General features: G+C 39.8%; 1 protein-coding gene across 3 annotated transcripts in view; it reads left to right on the forward strand.

Annotated features, from left to right (window-relative positions):
- Shroom4 (shroom family member 4) overlaps positions 1-19209 on the forward strand; it is a 188872-nt gene that overhangs the window by 8670 nt on the left and 160993 nt on the right. The window contains exon 1 of one of the 3 annotated variants that reach the window (XM_050130791.1): positions 6290-6397. The exons of the other annotated variants lie outside the window; for them this stretch is intronic. The gene's annotated coding sequence lies outside the window, so the exon portion shown is untranslated. Of the gene's footprint in view, positions 1-6289; positions 6398-19209 lie in introns of those variants that run through there. 3 annotated transcript variants of the gene reach the window in all.

Raw genomic sequence — 19209 nt, forward strand, 5'->3', positions numbered from 1 at the left:
CTGAGAGGAGCCAGTTGAGGCTGGGAAGTTTGAAATCATTCAGTAAATTCTAGTGGAAACAGAGGATTTGACACACTTCATCTTTTTCTGTTGTGTCTGAGTTAAGGACAAGTCTTTTGTCACCTCCCATTATTTATAGGTGCTTAAACAGTTTTCTGAGCAATCTTGGCATGTTCCTTCACCTCTTCGTGCCATCCTAAGTTTTTTGTAAGAATCTCCATGGAGCAAGCTTCTTCTTTGCGGAAGGCCTGTGACGAAGGGCTTGGGAGGCTTTTCCTGTTCTGCCTGTGGAAATGACTGGCAGCAGGCAGCTGTTCTCCACCTTCTCCACTGCTTTTCCCCTGTCTTCCAGAAGTGGCTATTTCCTGGTGTGCTCTCAACGATGGCATGGTCTGTTAACTTTCACTCCAGTCTTTTAATGTTACATCTCTAAGGAATGTGGGAGGTAGCATTCATTGACAGGATCAAGGGTTAAGCCCACGGAAGAAAGATGCTTGGAGCTGTCTTCTGGCCCTCTGTGCCACCCAACAGATTTCTAGCTGTTTCTCTTCCTGTAAGCCCCTGGCAGGAAAGTTTTGAATGGCTCTCCTATATTGTCTTTCACGTTCTATCAGGAACTGATTTTTCTGTTGAGAAGAGGGGGTTGGAGGTGAGATGAGGTAGAGCTTGGAGTAAAGCTGGTCTGACTAGTTATTCAGGAAAGGGGTTAGATACTCGTGGCTACAACCTCATCTTTGCTTATAATACTATGACAAGCTAAAGCCGTGTCTTTGTTGGACTGTCTTGCTGTTTTCCAGTTCTTTTTTTTTTTTTCTGTGTTTAAGTAAAAAAGTCTCCCCCAAACTTCCACAGGCAAGTGCTTTTAATGGCATCTCTCTAATTGAGAGTATGAGTGATGATGTTTTGACTACTCAGGGGTGAGTGTGTGTCAGAGCTGACTCATGTTCTTTGGAGGAATTGACTGTGACTGCGGGGCTTTCTTAATTTACATAGTTAATCAAGAGAGGTCAGGACCATAGGCTGAAAAAGGAATCAGGCAAGGATCCAGATACTTCCAGATATTTACAGTGGAGGGCCTGCAGTTTGGGCTGGTTTTCAGCAATCTGTTGAATGCAAAGGGTGGTCAGAGCCTACACATGGAGGGATCAGAACAAACAGGTCTGTTTCTAGGTATTGTGCGTGTGTTCTCATGTAATATTTATAGTAGTTCTTTGAGGTTGGATACTGATGTCCCAGTTATGCAAATAAGGGATTGAAACCTAAGAGAAGTTAAGTGACAGACTCAAAATTGTATACTAAGTGGGAGACCTGGCATTGAAACTTAATTTGAGAGGCAGAGGTGTTGCTTAGTAATAGAGGGTTTCAACCATAGTGCCGCCACAATATTATTCTAATTTTAATCATTTTGTTTCGTTTTGCAGTGCTGTAGACAGAACTCAGGCCTTTGTATATGTTCGAAAAAGCTGTACCACTGGGCTAAACCTCTGGCATTCAAACTTCTGTCTGATTCCAAATCTGTTTGTTTGTTTGTTTGTTTTTATAATGCCACACTTGTATTTGTTAAGGAAAGAGCAAAGCTAAATAGAAATGGGTGAGAGAAAGGAGAGGAATGAGAAATGAAATTTAGTGAAGAAACTGGTAATATTGTCAATAAATGCTCCTGGAGGTTAGGGTCAAAGGAAGGTTTATGTTTTAAATCTCAAATCAGGGTAAGGAAATTGGGCTAAGATTCAAAAGACCTGAAGTGTTTTGTGGGTTGTTGTTTTTTTTTTTTTTTTTTCTAGTGTATTTTTTCTCTGGCAGTACTGGGGATAGAACCTAGGGCTTTGGGCATGCTAAGGGATTAGTCTACCCACAGGACCATACCCCATGCCTGGGTTTTCTGAGCTTCATCTACAACCTTCAGAAAAGCTGAGCCTTAGTTTTATCTCTGCTCCTGATTTGTGAACCTCGAGCAAGTCATTTTCCTCCTCGTGTCTAGGTTCCTTAATTTTCAAGAGAAAATTATCAGATTTGCATGACCAATAGCAATTAGTGAATAAAGAAGCTAGGAATTTGAAGGCGAGCAGGGAGCGGTATATAGGAGGGTTTAGAGGAGGAATTGAATTATAACCTCAAGAGTAAAATAAAATGAACTGTATGGTTGTTCCAATAGAGAACATATATTTCATATAAATACCAGGGGTATATATGATTTAAGAAGGAAATAGAATATTCCCTAGGTATCTTTATTAAATGGGAAGTCTTGTCAAAGAAATTTGAACTTAACAAATAAAACATTTGAGGGTACCTAATGGGCATGGAGTAGCAGGGACGCTTTAGTGTGAGGTCTGCAGCTGCCAGAGGTAGAAAGACAAGCATGATTGCTGGCTCATGTCTAAATAGCTGGAGCTTTAAAAGCCTGTGTTAAACCTTGCTCGGCTGTCCAAACAACTCCCAATTAAGACTTCAATCAATCAATCAATCAATCTACCAGTCAACACCGATTTGTTCAGCACTTTGCAGCGTGCCTACCCCTAAACTACAGAATTCAAGAGATGACCACCATAGTTGACCTGATTTTTGGATTCCCAAATAGATGGCGAGTTTACTGACATTTATTTGTGTATTGTTCCCTGGACATACGGTATATGCATATTTATTGTATGTCCAGGGAACAAAAAACTTTAGGTGCTGAGACCGGGACATAAAATCTAACATTTGTTTATGGGTCAATGTTGGGAGCTTTGTGGGAAAAGCAATAGTTGAAGCTGGGCCTGAGTGATCCATGATACTTAGGTAGTCATGGGAGGCAGAAGAGAGTTGATTTTAGCAGGACAAGGAATGACTGTCCTAAAGACCAAGCAGACTTAAGATATTTAAAACAGGCATCTAGTATACTACCGGTCGCATAACCGCATGTGAACTAAACTGAACAACAGACAGGAATGGACAGTTTGAAACGGTGTGGCAACGTGTGCTGAGTTATAAGTTGTCTAGTTACCAGAGGTTAGAGATAATGTGTACTATTGAAGAAAAGAAGCAGAAGTAGTAGGAATCAGATGTAATGTCTCTATTTCAAATGTAGAAGGTAGGGGTTAGAAAGGGGAACTAGTTTGTAGTTTAGTTTTGGAGCTTTTGATACTGTTTATGAGTCCATCAAGTTAGGTAACCTAGTAGGCAGGTGGAAACAAAGAGAAAGGTTTTTTTTTTTTATATTTGTTTACTCTGGGGTCTAATCACTTAAAATAACAGGTCATTCTGTTAGGGATACTATGGTCAACACACAATTTACTAATCTATTGATTGTTGCGTAAATTAGGTAATTGCCAGATAATCTTATGCCCCAAAGACGTGGGAAACTGGCCTGCTTTGTGATTTAATGAGCTTCCCTAGCTTTGTCTTGTTATTTTCTCCAATCTGCAGGATGCCTAGTCATTGGAGGTGTTGCAACCTGGAGTTCTTTTTATATAAATAGAACATTCAAGGGATGAGAAAATGGGAAAAAAATCAAGCAAAAACTAGAAGAAACTGTCACAATGCCAAACCTCAGATGGACATGATAGAATGGATTGAGGCTGCCAAAAACCATCAGTTTACTTTGCCAAGATGTTTAATGATTGTTTTCTGTATATGTAAAACAAAATGTGGTGGCTTGGTGAGGCAAACCTCAAACCACCGGAGTTTCAAGTTTCTCTTCCATTTTTATTGTTAGGAGTATTATCCTCTCTGCCTGGCATGGTATTATTAATCTGTGACTATCATTGTTTATGTCTCCACAATAGTAAGGATTCTTAAATATTACCCTTAAAAATATTGTTAAACCTCTCTGTGCAATTTCATTGTCTTAAGTGGTATCCTTACCACCCTAAAATGGAGAGGAGATGGGGATTCATTTTACAACCTCTTTTTCTGTAAATCTGGCTAGAAAACGTTACTTTATCATCAAAACTTTTACAAATTTGGAGTGGTTAACTATATAGCACTAATGTCCTTTTTGGACATTTCTTAATGGAATACTTTGGAAAAGTTCCATTTGTGTGCCAATTTGAAAATCAATCTATCTCTTCTGCTTCCCATACTTCATGAGTTGACTTTCTAGGCCATTACTACTTTTGTGCAACATCATCTGCCTTTCTCCACCTTCAGAAACTAAACTCAGGATTTTGTCAGGATGCTCATACTGTCGAAATTGATCTAAATCCTCACCCCATTTCTTTGTAGCAGGAATGACACTGTTGGCAGTAAGGTTAATGGGCATGTTGGCTCTTTAATTTGCCTCTTCTCTCTGACCAGGTGAAATAACTTGTAATTTATATTTAAAATCCATTCAAACACCTAGCTACTGGGGAGTCTCTCTCTCTCTCTCTCTCTCTCTCTCTCTCTCTCTCTCTCTCTCTCTCTCTCTCTCTCTCTCGTGGAAGAGATTGCCTGAGTGCCTGGCTTTTACAAGAGCTAGCTTGCTGACTGTGCTGCTGTGTGAGCTGGGGTGGGAGGGTAACTCTCTTCCTCCGGAGGGAAAGGGCTCGCTATGTAATTTTCATGTTTTCTGCATGCCCTCAGCTTGAGAAATGTGCAGTATTCTTTGACCTGCTCATACTGTATCTGCTCAAGGAACATTTGACTCTTAGTCCTTTTAGCTGCAATAGGGTTTTACTTAACAGACTTTCCCTTCCCAGCACCTAATAAAACAAAGGAATAAAGGATGAGGAGGAGTTAATTTCCATTACTAAGACCCAGGTGAGGCACTTTGATCTCTCATCCCTAGGTTGGAGCCCTAATTTAAGGCTGAAGTTTAGTTTAGGCCTCTAAGTGATGGTGATCTGGAACAGGCCCCTGACAATCAAGTTTTGCCCTATACTGGCTCTTCTCTTCCCCTTTTCTTTGTCTCTCTCTTCTTCTCTTCTCTCCATTTTTCCCCTGCTGTTCTGTTGACATCTTAGAGGAGCTGGGTTTCTAGTCGCCAAGTAAACTGTTACTATTACAGAAGAGGAAATGGCATGTCATCCTTCCTCCCGTCTAAAGGGGGAGTTTCACGGAAGCTCCACTCACCCGAACCCACCAACCTCAGTACAAAATTAGGAGTCTTAATCTGAGTAGAAAACATTATTGGGATCACTCCCAACTCAAAGGAGCTGCAGGGGAAGGAGCTGGGGGATGGTGAGCTCCATTCTGCCTATTCCAGCGCTTTCCAAATCTTTTGATCATTGTCACCTACTGGAAATTATTTCATACTTTCCCGCTTCCTGTAGAATAGAGCCCAAATTATTTTTGCCGCATATTACAGACCATTCTCCCTGACTCTGATCTTAACTTTTTATTTCTAGTATCAGCATTAGGTTCCAGGTTATCAGACAGAATGGTCTCCTCTCTGTTCTTAAGCTCCTCGCTGGGAAATTCTGCCCTTTCCTTCCCTACTCTGGTGTCTCTTCTAGTGGCCTTGGTTTTCCCTACAGTCCTCTGCTTCTTCACTTCCCCGCCTTCGTCTGTTGGGTCTACCCACGGCAGATCACCGGTTCTGTGTCTCCAAGGCATGTCATTCCCAGGCTGCTACTGGTGGAAGCGACCAACTTCCCCTAGCAGCTGTGGTGAACCTCAAGTCCACATGTTAGCTACACATGGGGGCAAGACATGAAAATAATGGTGGTGAGGCAAATTAAGAGGGACCCTTTTGGCGCAACTTGAGATGTGAAGAGGGATGGCGGTAGTGGGAGATAGGGGGTGTCTCCAGGCCGCCTGGCTTGTATCTGTATGTAAACTGTGGTCCCCAGGCTGGCAGTGGGGAGTGATGATTATAGCGTTCATCCTGCTGCTGGGAATTCGTGCTGTGAGACTCCCAACGCAACAGCCATTCCACTTGTTACTCTGTGTTCCGAGTGGGTATAGTAATTTCTGTGCCTGATTCGAGTACTTCATTTTTTCAGCTGAAATGCGATGACTTTAAATCAGTGCGTGCGTGCGTGCGTTCGTGTGTGTGTGTGTGTGTGTGTGTGTTTTCACTTTTGCTTAAACAAGCCCTGACGTGTTCTATTTCACTGGCCTTGGTTGTGAGTCACTGTCTGGTATTTATACATAATGCCTTAAGTGTCTTCGTTATTTGACCATGACATTCCTTTTCTCACTGTTTCGCTCAAAGCTGAGAATACCAAGAAAGGAGAGAAGGAGCTGACTTCCTCTCTTTCCTAATGAGGCTTCATGTCATTGGTTCTTGTCTGTGTGACGGCCAGGTTATCTTAGGGCACTAGGGGGACAGGTTAAGAATCGGTGTTAAAACTCACAGGGACGGCACGGCAAGAGCAGAAGCGCTTGGCTTGCTACTGGCCAGTCTACTGCTGCACAGTGGGTTTTACCGGCACGGACGTTCAGAACTGGACTGTCAAGGGACCCCCGGAAGTGCTTATCCTCATCAGAATCCCTTGTAAGTATGAAAGAAGTGCACATAATTAGAGCATTCTTAACTTGGAAATGATTTGACGTTTACATACATTTGTGGGGAATTTGAGTAATATTACCATGTTCCTTAATTCTAAATTTTCTTGGAAACTTGTTTCTAAGGGTGTGAGAATGGTAAACCCTGTCTAGGGACACCTTAGTTATCAAAGGGACAGAGCCTCGGATAGGAAGGACATTGCTGTTAGCATGGTCATTTAGAGGCCAGACAGCCAGTAAATCATTTGAGAAGGAATTAAAGGTTCAAAGGGCAGGAGAGAATTCTTTGGGTGACCTCATAGGTGCTTGAAAAATCAAAGGCCTGGCTGATGTGCTTTTATGTATTGAAGGCTGGTCTGAACGGGCAAGGGAATGGAAATTCACAATAGGAAATTAGCCTTGCTGTTTTTATGTACTTGGGAGCCTTAACTCCGGGCTGGAGATGATCAAAGTTTCTATTAAATAAGTGTCTTTTGTGTTCTTGAAATTATGCATGGATATTTATTATAATGTCATCCCTGCCATAAATTAAGTCATACTGATCCTGTTTCACAGATGAAAAAAGTGAGGTCCAGAGAGGCCAAGCATTGTTCTTTAGATAAAACAGAGTAGAGCTAGAATCTGAACCCACCTTTAAGTGACTCCAAATCATACACGTGCCTCATTATACCTTAGAGTTTTGTTTCAGAGATCCCATTTTTATACTATCTCATATCTTTCTGATCCCACTATGTACTCTGCTGCGACAATGTTGTTTGCATTGTAACATTGGAGGAAGTTGAGCCTCACAGACCATTTTAAAGCTTTCCTTGGAAGTTCATTTAAAATACAAATTAGACGCTCAGGAAAGAAAAACACAGTGAGAGGTACTTAGTATGTCCCTATTCTAAGATACAGACATGGAGGCAGGAAGGTTAACTAACTTGCCAAAATTCGTGCAATAATAATAACTGGCAGAGTTAGTATTCAAAATGTGGTTTATCTGTTCCCTATCCTAGTGTTCCTGTTGTTTCTCGAACTGGAAAGGGAATCAGCAGTAAACAAGCACTGAGTTTGCCCTTCTTGGTCACTACAGATTTATCTCTTTTTCCAACAGATAGGAAATGAAGGCTAGCCGCTTCCTTCCTCCCTTTGCTTCCTTCCTCCCATCCCCTGTCTTCTTACGAGGGCCGTTTACGTGTTTAAATTTTAATTTGGAGGAGTAATAAATGTTCATGAACCAAATTTTTAAAAATATAAACAGATGATCTCACTTCATCCCTAAACCTAAACCACCTAAGTTTTCTTCCTAGAGGCAACTGCTGTTACCAATTCTTTATATACCTTGTGTGGGCTCATATACATTATGTGTGTGCTCAGTGGTTATATTTTCTCCTTGCCCGTCTTCCTTATGTGACTTTAACTGATGTCTACTTGAAGGCCACATTTGCTATCATTTCTCCTGTCTTCATTGCTTTCTCTGTACATGGCTTGAAAGCTGTTTACTAGGAAAAGGCAAAGAATTTCCTGCTCATTTTACTCTCTTATCTCCGTAGTTTTATTTCGTCAACTGAATTTATTTTTATTGTACCTTTTTAGACTATTTCTATATATACACAGACAAAGGTGAATGTCTATTTTTTTATTTTGCTTCTTATACAACAGGTAGTGTAGCAAAGCAGGCTTCTGTGCCTTTTGTCCCGGAGGTCTTTCTTATCAGTATCCAGAGAGCTACCTCCACTTAAAAACAGCTATTATCTGTAATTATTTAACCAACCCCTAGTGTCTTTTACCATTAGCATTGTTTCCACCGTACAATTTTGACTTGATTGTCCCCAAAACCCTGTTGTCGGCCTGGTTCTGTGGCTCCGAGTGGCCTTGTTCTCCACCCTCTCGCTGTTTTCCATTACTCTCTGTGAATCAAGGAGAATCCGTCCGAGTTTAGCCCTCTGCCCCCCATCCATCCTAAAGTCACCATGAATTAAAGTTTGTAGTTTTTAAGTCACTTGTCTTTCACTGGGGAAAGAGCAGTGAAGAAATCTCATGACTCCCACATCCCTAGTCTTTACCTTTCCGCTTATCTGGTGGACAATGTTTGCTTGAATAGTTTCTTTTTTTCCCTTGTAAGCCTCAATATGTCTAAACGGAACTTGTTATCGCCTCCTTACAAAACTGCGGTAGTCCTTGGCCCCTTCACCTCCCACTCACTTAGATTAAAATCTTGGAGTCACCACTTACTCATCCCTATATCATGTTAATTTATCACATCCTGTCAAGCCTCTCTTCCTTCAAAATAGCCCCTTCAATTCTTGCTCCTCCCGCCCGCCCTCCCACAAACCCTTGTTACTTTGTGTCTGGCATTTTGTGCTGCTGGCTGGTTTGCCTGTTTCTAGGCTCGCCCCTTTTGGATGTACCCTAGAAGTCACTTTCTGTCTTTGGGAAACTTAGTGGCCTTTGTCTGTACAGCACGGAAGCTGGACCCAATGGCGGAACTCTGAAGTTCTCGCACCTGACATTTCCTTCAGAGATTGTTGAGACGGTGTATCTCAGCCTGCCACGGTTACCACCCCCAGTGCTGTCCCTTTGCTCGCCTCTGCTTGTTGTGACGACATGCTCCTAGCAGTGCCTTGCATGCAGCTTTTCTCCACCTTTCTCCTAGAATCGTGACCTAAACCAACTCACATGGAAGGTCTTAGAGGAAGGGCACACACCCTGAGCAACACTGACCCCTGCCTGAGCACCATTTCTAGCACTGCGAATTTGCTTGGCTGTGCTCCTCTTGTGTACGCCCTCCCACTAATGCGCCGCACTCTCCAACAAGCCAGGGCTTTGAATGGTCACGTAGCTATAGTTCTACATGGTCTGCTACAAACTGACACCTATTGACCCGCTTTGCCAATACTCCACTATTATTTCCCGTAGTCATTGCTATGTATTGCTAGCCCAAAAGGCAACCACGCTCAATTTCCTGAACATGCCGAGTGCTTTGCTCATCATAGCATCTCAAATACATTTCCAATCCCAGCTACCTATCTGAATCCAACCTAATTTGAAAGTCACCACAAACAATACTTCTTATATTCTGTGTACCATCACTTGATTCTTCCAGTAAATCCTGCAAGCTTTTTCCACTTTTCCTCAGATGCTCACCATGTTCTTTTTCAATATTTTTTTTTCTGCTTATTAAATGATGCTTTTTCATGGTTCCAGGGGTGGAACCCAAAGCCTATGTACTGAGAGCTCAATGAGGAACAACATAAAGAGGAAATGTTTTATTGCATTGTTTATCTGCTGTCTGATCTTTTCTCTTCCTTGCTCTTAACATTTACTATTATGGTTTACTGAAACTGATAAAAATGTGCTTTGGAAAGTATAGATGTGTTTTTACTCCATGTACAGACTGGATTTTCTGTGTGTTCAGAGGGAGAGAGACAGACAGAGAGACAGATAGGCAGACAGACAGAGATGTGTAGTGTGGTATGGTGGTATCTTTTGGAGAAATAAAACCTTGTCTTTTATGCTAAAGAAAAGACCCTTTAGATTTCTGTATCCTGCAGAACTTCCTCTCCTATCTCTTCTCATCCTTTGGCTTTTCTCATTTCCATGTTTCTCTCCCACACATGCGCATAATTTCGTAGTGACTGTGGCTTCCCATGTGTATTTTGTAAATGAGTTCTACTGAATTTGGCCAGTCTCTTAGGTTGAATGAGATATGCTTGTCTAGTATATTAAACAAAAACTTGATTTACTATCCAGACAAACAGGCCAATTCAATGGGTAACATATCGTTCTCTAAAGGATCATGATACTACTGTTAATTCCCTGTGGGTACCAATTTAATGGCGTTTCAGAAGTCAATAAATATTTAAGTAGTTCCAGTTGCAGCATTCCAGTTCACTAAGTATTAACTATAAATCACTAGTGGGTGCTTAAAATTTTCTTTTGATGGATTGGCTGATATTTTACATGAATATAAGTAAGTACCTAAAGGGCTCTAGTTTGGTCTTGTAAAGTAAAATTGTACTCTTGATTTCTCTCTCTGGCCCTGTGTTTATGTCATCCCCACCCCACCCTCCCCTGCACAGTTTTCTCAGAGCTCCCTTTCTTCTCCCTTTACATATTTCATCAGACTCTTTAAGGGACTGGTTGTGATTATTACTGAGCCATATGGGAACCACACATTTTAGGTTTTCCTCTACTGTCTGGAGTAAAGGAATCTCCAAGATTGCTTCTTAACTATTGAAAGGCTTAGGATCGATCAGGTGGCCCCATCTTAAATTCATCATCCAAGAAAGCCAGAGCGAGTAACTCTCTCTTCTATTTTCATTCAGCTGACACCTGAACCTGTTGCTCCAAACAGCTGATACTAGCTACTGAGGTATATGTTAACGTGCAGCTTTTATTCCCCGGTGTGTTTTAAACTAACAGTATTCCGTATTAGAAGGGTCTGGGAGTCATTGTAAGTAGTTACCTCTTCAAGAGTGGATTGTGCCTTCTGGAGGAAGTTGGAGTACAAAATAAGGACGCTGGTGTCTTTTCATCTTTCTTTTCAGTCCTTCAATTCAGAAAGCATATTTGTGGTAATCAGCTTTCATAAGAAATACGTGGGACCCTCTGAATGTGGGTGACAGTTGTATGACCGGGGAAGACTGGGGGTCCACTGGCAGTGGCACCAGGATTTATCCCTACTGCATGTACTGGCTTTTTGGGAGCCCATTCTCTTTGGATGGATACCTTGTCAGCCTAGATATAGTAAGGAGGGCCTTGGTCCTTCCTCAAAGCAATGTGCAATGTGCCTTACCCTCTCTGAGGAGTGGATGGGGAGTGGGGTGGGGGAAAGGTGGAGGGAAGGGGAGGAGGGGAGGGAGTGGGAACTGGGATTGGTATGTAAAGTGAAAAAAGATAGTTTGTTTTCTCTTTTTAGAAAATAAATAAATAAATAAACACATGGGAAAATCAAATTACAGAAAACAAAGTTGATTTTGGTCACAGTTTTAGGAGTTTGATGCATATTGATTGGTCCTGTTGCTTTAGACCAATGGTGACATACCACAGAAGGAACTCATGGTGAATCAAACCCATTTATCTCATGGCCAGGATGTGTGTGTGTGTGGGGGGGTGCATGCACACGTGTATGTGGGTGTGCATGTGTGTGTTGTCTGAATGTATAAGAGGGAGATTAGGTGAGGGGAAAAGAATGAAGGAGGGAAAGGAAGAGAGACCAGAGTCCCTTTTGACATCCCTTCAATGATATACGAACTTCCCACCAGACCCCTACCTCTTAAAGTTTTCACCACCTTCTAATAGCACCAAACCAGGGAATAATTCTTTAATACACAGGCCTTTAGGGGACACTTAAGTTCTAAACCATGGCAATATTCCTATGCCTTGTTAAAATTTTATGTTCATCTAACATTTTATTGTAGTGAGAACACTTAAGATCTGTACTTTGAATAAATTTAAGTGGAAAATATATAAACAACAGGCATCATATTTAGTAGATGTCTAGAATATTAGTCTTTTTGTTTTTCCAAGACAAGTTTCTTCTGTGTAACAATCCTCTCTGTCCTGAAATTTTCTCTGTAGACCAGGCTGGCTTTGAACTCACAGAGATTCTCCTGCCTCTGCCTCCTGAGTACTGAGATTGAAGGTGTGCGCCACCACCTGGCCATTGAAAAGTATTCATCTTATATAGCCACAGTGTTGTGCTTATGGAACAGAAATTTCTCATTTGTATCCCTTTCTCTGGCCTCCACCATTCTACACTATTTCTGTAACTTTATCTAGTTTAGATACCTTGTGTAAATGCAATCATGTAGGATTTACTCTTCTGTGGCTGGATTATTATTTCATTTAGTTTAGGGCCTTCCATAGTCACCTGTATAATGTTTTTTTCAGAATAATATTCCATAGTGTAGTATATCAAAATTTCCTTATTTATATACCTGCAGATGAGCATTTACATTGTTTCTGAATCTTGTTGATTGTGAATAATGCTGTAATCAACATGGGAGGGCAAATACCTCTTCAAGATCCTGGTTTCGGTTCTTCTACATTAGCACCTGAAGGTTGGATTTCTGGATCATATGTAGTCATGGTCTATGCTGCACCACCTTGTTGCATTCCAGTTTGAATTCTGTCCAAGAGTGTGCAAGTATTCTGCTTCCACACATTCCCACCAGTGCTTATTTTCTAAGTTTAACTATGATTAGTTATCTCCATGTTTGCATAATACTTGTATGTCTTCTTTGGAGAAACGTCCACTCATATTCTTAGCCTGGGATTTATTTTTATTAAAGATTTTATTTATTTACTATGTATACAGTGTTCTGCCTACAGGCCAGTAGAGGGTACCAGATCTCACTATAGATAGTTGGGAGCCACCATGTGGTTGCTGGGAATTGTATTTAGGACCTCTGGAAGAACAGCCAATGCTTTTAACCACTCCAGTACCAAGCCTGGGATTTTTTTTTTTAATGAGATAAGTTCTTGCTAGTTGTTCAGGCTAACCTGGAACTTTACTGTGCATCACAGTTTGGGTCATTTCAAATAAAGCTATTTGCTGTTAAGTTCCTTATGTCTTTTGGATCCTGTAACAGATAAATCATTTGTACATATTCTTTCCCATTCTTCTTGCTGCTCTTTCATTCTCTCTCTCTCTCTCTCTCTCTCTCTCTCTCTCTCTCTCTCTCTCTCTCTCTTTTGTAGACCAGGCTAGCCTCGAACTCATGGAGATCCGCCTGCCTCTGCCTCCTGAGTGCTGGAACTAAAGGCGTGAGCCACCACCACCTGGTTTCATTCTGTTTCTTTTTTTATGCAAAAGATATATAGTTTTTCATGTTTCATTTGATCAAAGAGCCTTTCATTTCTTCAATGTGTCTTCTTGATACCATTGTGTTGGTTTCTGGACTTCTGTTTATTGGTTCATCCCTGTGCATATCTGCTTTTATGCCACTGTCATAGTATTTTAACTACTGTTATTTTATAGCATAACTTGAAACTGTGATACACAATGCTACCAGCTTTGTTTTTCTTTTCTCATTTTTATTAGCATATATTTATTGTATACAATGACAGGTTTCATGATAACATCATTCAGGTATATTGTGTTTCACTTAACTATCTTCAGATTCATCTATTTTTCTACAAATTATATGATTTTGTTTTTATAGCAGAATAGAATTACATTGTATATATGTGCCATATTTCTTAATTTATTTATCTGTTGATGGCCACCTAGGATGATTCTATAATTTGACTGTTATGAATAGTGCCACAATAAGTATGTGTTTTAATTTTCTTTCTCAAGGTTTTTTTTTTTTTTTTTGTATTTAGGGCCCTGGGTGAGTCATTATGATTTTTATATTTTTGTTTCTGTAAAATGTGTTATTAAAAGTTTAGCAGGGATTGCAATCCCTTGCTTTGGTAGTGTTTTGCTTAGCTTTCCTTTTCAGCTCACAAGTTAGGGTCATTTAGGAAGAGAAAATATCAATGGAGAAAACAGCTCCCTCAGATTGGCCTATGAGCAAGCCTGTGGGGAATTTCCTTGAGTGATTATTGATGTGAGACAGCCCAGCTCTCATGTCACTACTAAGCTGGTGGTGCCATCCCTGGGCTGGTGGTCCTGGGTTCTATAAGAAAGCAGGCTGAGCAAGCCAGTAAGCAGCACCCCTCTATGGCCTCTGCAGCTCCTATCTCCAGGTTCCTGCCCTGACTCCCTTTGATAATGGGTTGTGATTGGGACTGTAACTGTAAGCTGAAGTAAAATAAACCCTTTTATCTTTAAGTTGCTTTTGGTTGTGGTAATTCAAACAGTTATAGGAAGCAAGCTAGAGCAGGTCGTATAGGTATTCTGACATTAAATCTTCTGCACATGAGCACAGAACGCTTTAGCGTAGAGTGCGATTCTCATTTACTTGTAGCTTCTTCCATCAATATTTTATTGTTTTTAGTATGCAAATCTCACTTATTTCATTTGTTTGTTTGTTTGTTTCAAGACAAGGTTTCTCTATGGGGACCTGGCTGTCCTGGAGCTCGCTCGATCTGTAGACCAGGCTGGCCTTGAACTCAGAGATCCCCCTGCCTCTGCCTCGTGAGTGCTGAGATTAAAGGCATGTACCACTGCCAAGCATAAATCTTACTTTCTTTTTTTAAAATTTAAAATTTTTTTAAAACAAACTTTTGTCATTTTACATACCAATCACAGTTCCCTCTCCCTCTCCTCCTCCAGCTTCCCACATCTTCCCCAGAATAAGGCATCCCATGGGGAGTTAACAAAGTCTGACACATCATCTTGAGGCAGGACCAAGGCCCTCCTCCCCTGTATCTAGGCTGAGTATGGTATCCCTCCAAGGAGAATGGCTCCAGAATGCCAGTTTAAGCACTAGTATGAATCCTGGTGCCACTGCCAGTGATCCCACAGACTACCCCAGCCACACTACTGTCCCCCACATTCAGAGGGCCTAGTTTGGGCCTATGCAGGTTCCACTACTGTCAGTGAGCTCCCACTAGCTCAGGTCAGCTGTTTCTGTGGTCATCCCCAACATGGTCTTGATGAGACTGGGGAAGGACAGAGAAGGAGAGCAGGGAAAGAGATACCTTGATTGAGGGAGCCATTATGGGGCTAGCAAGAAACCTGTCACTAGGGAAATTCCCAGGAATCCACAAGGATGACTACAGCTAAGACCCTAAGGCGAGGGTGCCTGAACTGCTCTTCCCCTGTAATCAGATTGATGACTACCTTAATTGTTGTCATAGTACCATCATCCAGCAACTGATGGAAGCAGATACAGATCTCTGGGCCGAGCTCCCAGAGTCCAGTTGAAGAGAGGGAGGAGTGATAATAGGACCAAATCTCATTTTCTTATTCATGTTTTGTCTTTCAATATTTTGTTCTTGACATCAACACAAATTAGATTGACTTACTTTCCTTTCCATGAATTTCATTGTTAGCACATGGAAAGAGTACTCATTTTGCATGTTGACTATTATTTGATTTCTTGAGACAAAGTCTTCCTGCGTACTACAAGCTGACCTGAACTTACTGTGTAGCTCAGGTTGGTTGCAAATTATGGCCATCCTTATGTCTCAGATTCTCAAGTACTGAGATTATAGGCATGCACCTCCATGCCCAGATAAATGTTAAATTTTATACCTTGTAACTTTACAGAGTTCATTTTTTCTACTATTTCTGTATATGGTTGTGGAAATAGTTGTTAGAAATTTCTACATACAAGATCACGCTATCTGCAAAGACGGTTTTACTAGCTTCTTTCAAATTTTCTTTTCCCCACCTGGTAATCTAATACAGAATGTCTACCATGGTATTGACTAGGAGTGGTAGGAACAGAGTCTTGCTTATAGATTCGTTTGGCCCTGGGCTTTTCTGTGCTTTAGGTTTGTGATTATTTCTAAATACTAAAAATTTTCTTTTCTGAGGGCCTGAAGAAATTGCTCAGTGGTTATGAATGCTTGTTGCTCTTACAGAAGACCTGACTTTGATCCCCAGCATCCACATGGCAGCTAACATCTGTGTGTAACTCCAGTTCTGGAGATCTGTTGCTCTCTTCTGGCCTCCATGGTGAATAGACACACATGCAAGCAAAATACCTGTAAGCTTAAAAAATGAAAAATTCTTAAAAATAATTTCTTCTTTGACCCGTTTTTTTTCAAGAGTGTGCATCTTTTCCACATTTGCAAATTTTCCATTATGATTCAGCATTAATTTCAACTTTGAACACATTATGGTTGAAAACATACTGTGTTTTTAATCTTCTTAAATTAATTAATATTCACTTTGTGATCTAGAAATGTTGTATATCCTGGGGAATGTTCTAATGGGCACTTGATAAGAATATGTATTTTGCTGATCTGAGTAGAATGCTTTTATGTCCATTAGGTCAATTCAGTCTGTAATATTGTTTAAGTCTGCTATTTCCATCTTCCATCTATCTATGTAAAAATTCTATCCATTAATAAGAGTAGGTTATTGGGTCCTCATGCTATTACAGTATTGCTATGACTTTTTCCATTTGTAGCCACTTTTATGCATATATATTATCATTAAATCATCCCAGTTAATTGACCCTTCCTCCCTTTATGTATTCTGACAGTTTTAGACCTAAAGTCTCTTTTGTTTGTTGTAAATTTAATCATTTCTGGATCATCGTTTTCTGTTTATCATTTTTAGCTTATGTATTTTCTTAAATCTATAGCAAATCTTTTGTAGATGATTTATGTAGGTAGCTCTCCAGATATAAGTGTCTGGCATCTACAGATTCCACCAAGCAAGGCTTGAAAATATGCACAAAAAGCTTGATTTGTACTGAATATATTTTGGCTTCATTTTGTCATTATTCCTAATCATCACCATTTAACAAATTCTATTTGCATAGCATTTATATCAATTATGCATTATAAGTAATCTAGAGCTGATGTAGAGTGAGGATGTGCATAATGCTGTGTTTTAACATTTGTGAGTGTCTGCATATTTTGGTATATACATGTGTGTGTGTAGGGGAGGGGCATATCCTGGAACAGAGCCCCTGTGGACATCAAGGGATTATTCTAGGTAATCTTGCTTCCTTATCCTATCAGCCATTCTGTTTTCTTTTTTAATTGGGAAATAAGTGATTTCTACTTAAAGTAGTTATTGGTAGGAAATGATTTACTATTGCTGTTTCTTGTTCATTACATTCATTCTATTTTTGGTTTTGTTTTGTCTTTTTCTTTTGATGGCCTCCATTTTGTCTACTTTTTTGACATTAATCAGTATAAATGTTTTCATTTTTCCTTTTGTGCATATTCTATAGACATGTTATTTGTGGCTGATATAGGTTAATATAAACTATCATGCAATTATAACCTATATAAGATAATAACAACTTAGTTGAATCACATGTAAAAACTACAGTATTACTCTCATAATTTATGGTATTGATGCCATAATTTATATATATATATATTAAGATTTGATGATTAACATATTTTTAATGTTTCTCTTAATGTTTATACTAGGATTCAAAATGATTTACCTAATATTTTCATAATAATACATATGTGCTTTATTGTATATTGTCTCTTTCTGTTTGAATATTTATCTTCATCAGCAAGTTTTATATGCTTTTGTGTTCCTACTTATGTTTCTTGTATTTCCCCTTTTCTTTTAACATGTAGGGGAAATCCTTTAGTAATCCATTCTCATTCATATCCACCCCCCCACTTGTCTTCCTATCTTTCTTCCTCCATTCTTTCCTCTTCTTTATTGCCTTTATTTTACCAGGCACAACATTCTTAACATGACAGGTTTCTTTTATCTTTCATACTTTGAATCTATATGTCACTTTCCTTTTTGACCTGTGAAGTCTTTCCTGTGAAGTGTGATAGTCTAATGGAAGTTGCCGTATATAGGACACATTATTTTTCTTTCTTTTCAAAATTCTATTCTCTTTGAACAATAATTGAACTCTGTCTTGATGAGGATTTCTTCAGATTTATTCTATCTGCTGTTCATTGACTCTAGATATTAATTTCTTTTCTACATTTGGGAAACTATGGATCAATAATTTTTAATAAGTTTTTGGGAAACCTTTCCCCCTTCTCTTCATGGAACTCCTGTAATGCAATCACGGGTTTCATTAATGGTGCCCCATGAGTGTGTCTTAATCTCTCTCTGCTCTTTCTCTTTTCCTTTTGCTTCCCTAATGGGATTAGATGGGATAATTAATTTTGAGTTTAATAATTATTTTTTTCTGGTTGATCTAATCTGTTGTTGAACGTTTCTAGTGAATCTTCCAGTTTAGTTACCATTCTTCTGCCCAAAATTTCTGCTTATTTTTTCCCATTTCTTTGTTGAAAGTTTTACTTTGTATATGTATTATTCTCCTGACCACCTCCAGTATCTTTATGCTTGTTATCTTAATGCTGTCCGATACATTATATTTCCCTACTTCATTTTGTTTATTTCAGGAGATTCATTTTGTTCCTTTGTTTGGAGCTTCTGTTCCTTGAATTTTTGTGTTACACTCTGCTCACCAGACAGTTAACTCTTTAATATAGTCCTTATGTATCAGTTAGCTTGACTTTAGATTTTGATTGTTTTCAAACATTTGTACTAATTGAACCTCTATTCGTTGCGATTGGTGGCACCAAGGATTTGTGCATATACCAAGTCCAGTTAGCAGCCTGGCATAATAAGACCGAGACCCGTCTCTAAGACAGCCTCTGGAAAACTGCATCAATAGACACTATTCATCTCTTTTCCAGCCCAAAGAGAAACTAGGTTTTTTTTTTTTTTTTTTTTTTTTTTTTTTTTTTTNTTTTTTTTTTTCTGTTTGCTCTGTATTGAACCTCTTGGTAGCACTATGGCAACTGTCAGCATATACTGTCATCTAGGATCGCACTGAACCCAATAGTTAAGACTAGGCTAGGTCCTATTAGCTCATCAGGACAGACAAGAATATTATTACTGAACTGCAAGAGTCACTAGAAGAGTCCTAAGTAGACTTCACATGTCTCCTAAAGAAGTTGGGGCATTAGGCAGGTGATCACACTCTTCCCTTTTGTGGTTTTCATCTGTTGGCTCCAGTGTTCTCTAGGGAGAGGGCCTGAGGTGACAATCATCTTAACCACTATCGCAGTGACCACAAAGTAGCTAGAGTATATGCCTATGACAATCAGTACTCCAAGATAAAGCTAGAGCTGTTCTTTCCGACGTCCCTGGAAAAGTCAGAGTTTTACCTGTTCGACTTTCTCTTCTTGGGGAAAAATTATAAACTGGTCAATCTCCTGTCAATCACATAGTGGAGTGCAGTGGGTAATGAT

The sequence above is a fragment of the Alexandromys fortis genome, unplaced genomic scaffold, assembly GCF_014885135.2.
Source record: "Alexandromys fortis isolate MF-2015 unplaced genomic scaffold, M_Fortis_MF-2015_v1.1 scaffold_357, whole genome shotgun sequence".
NCBI lineage: Eukaryota > Metazoa > Chordata > Mammalia > Rodentia > Cricetidae > Alexandromys > Alexandromys fortis.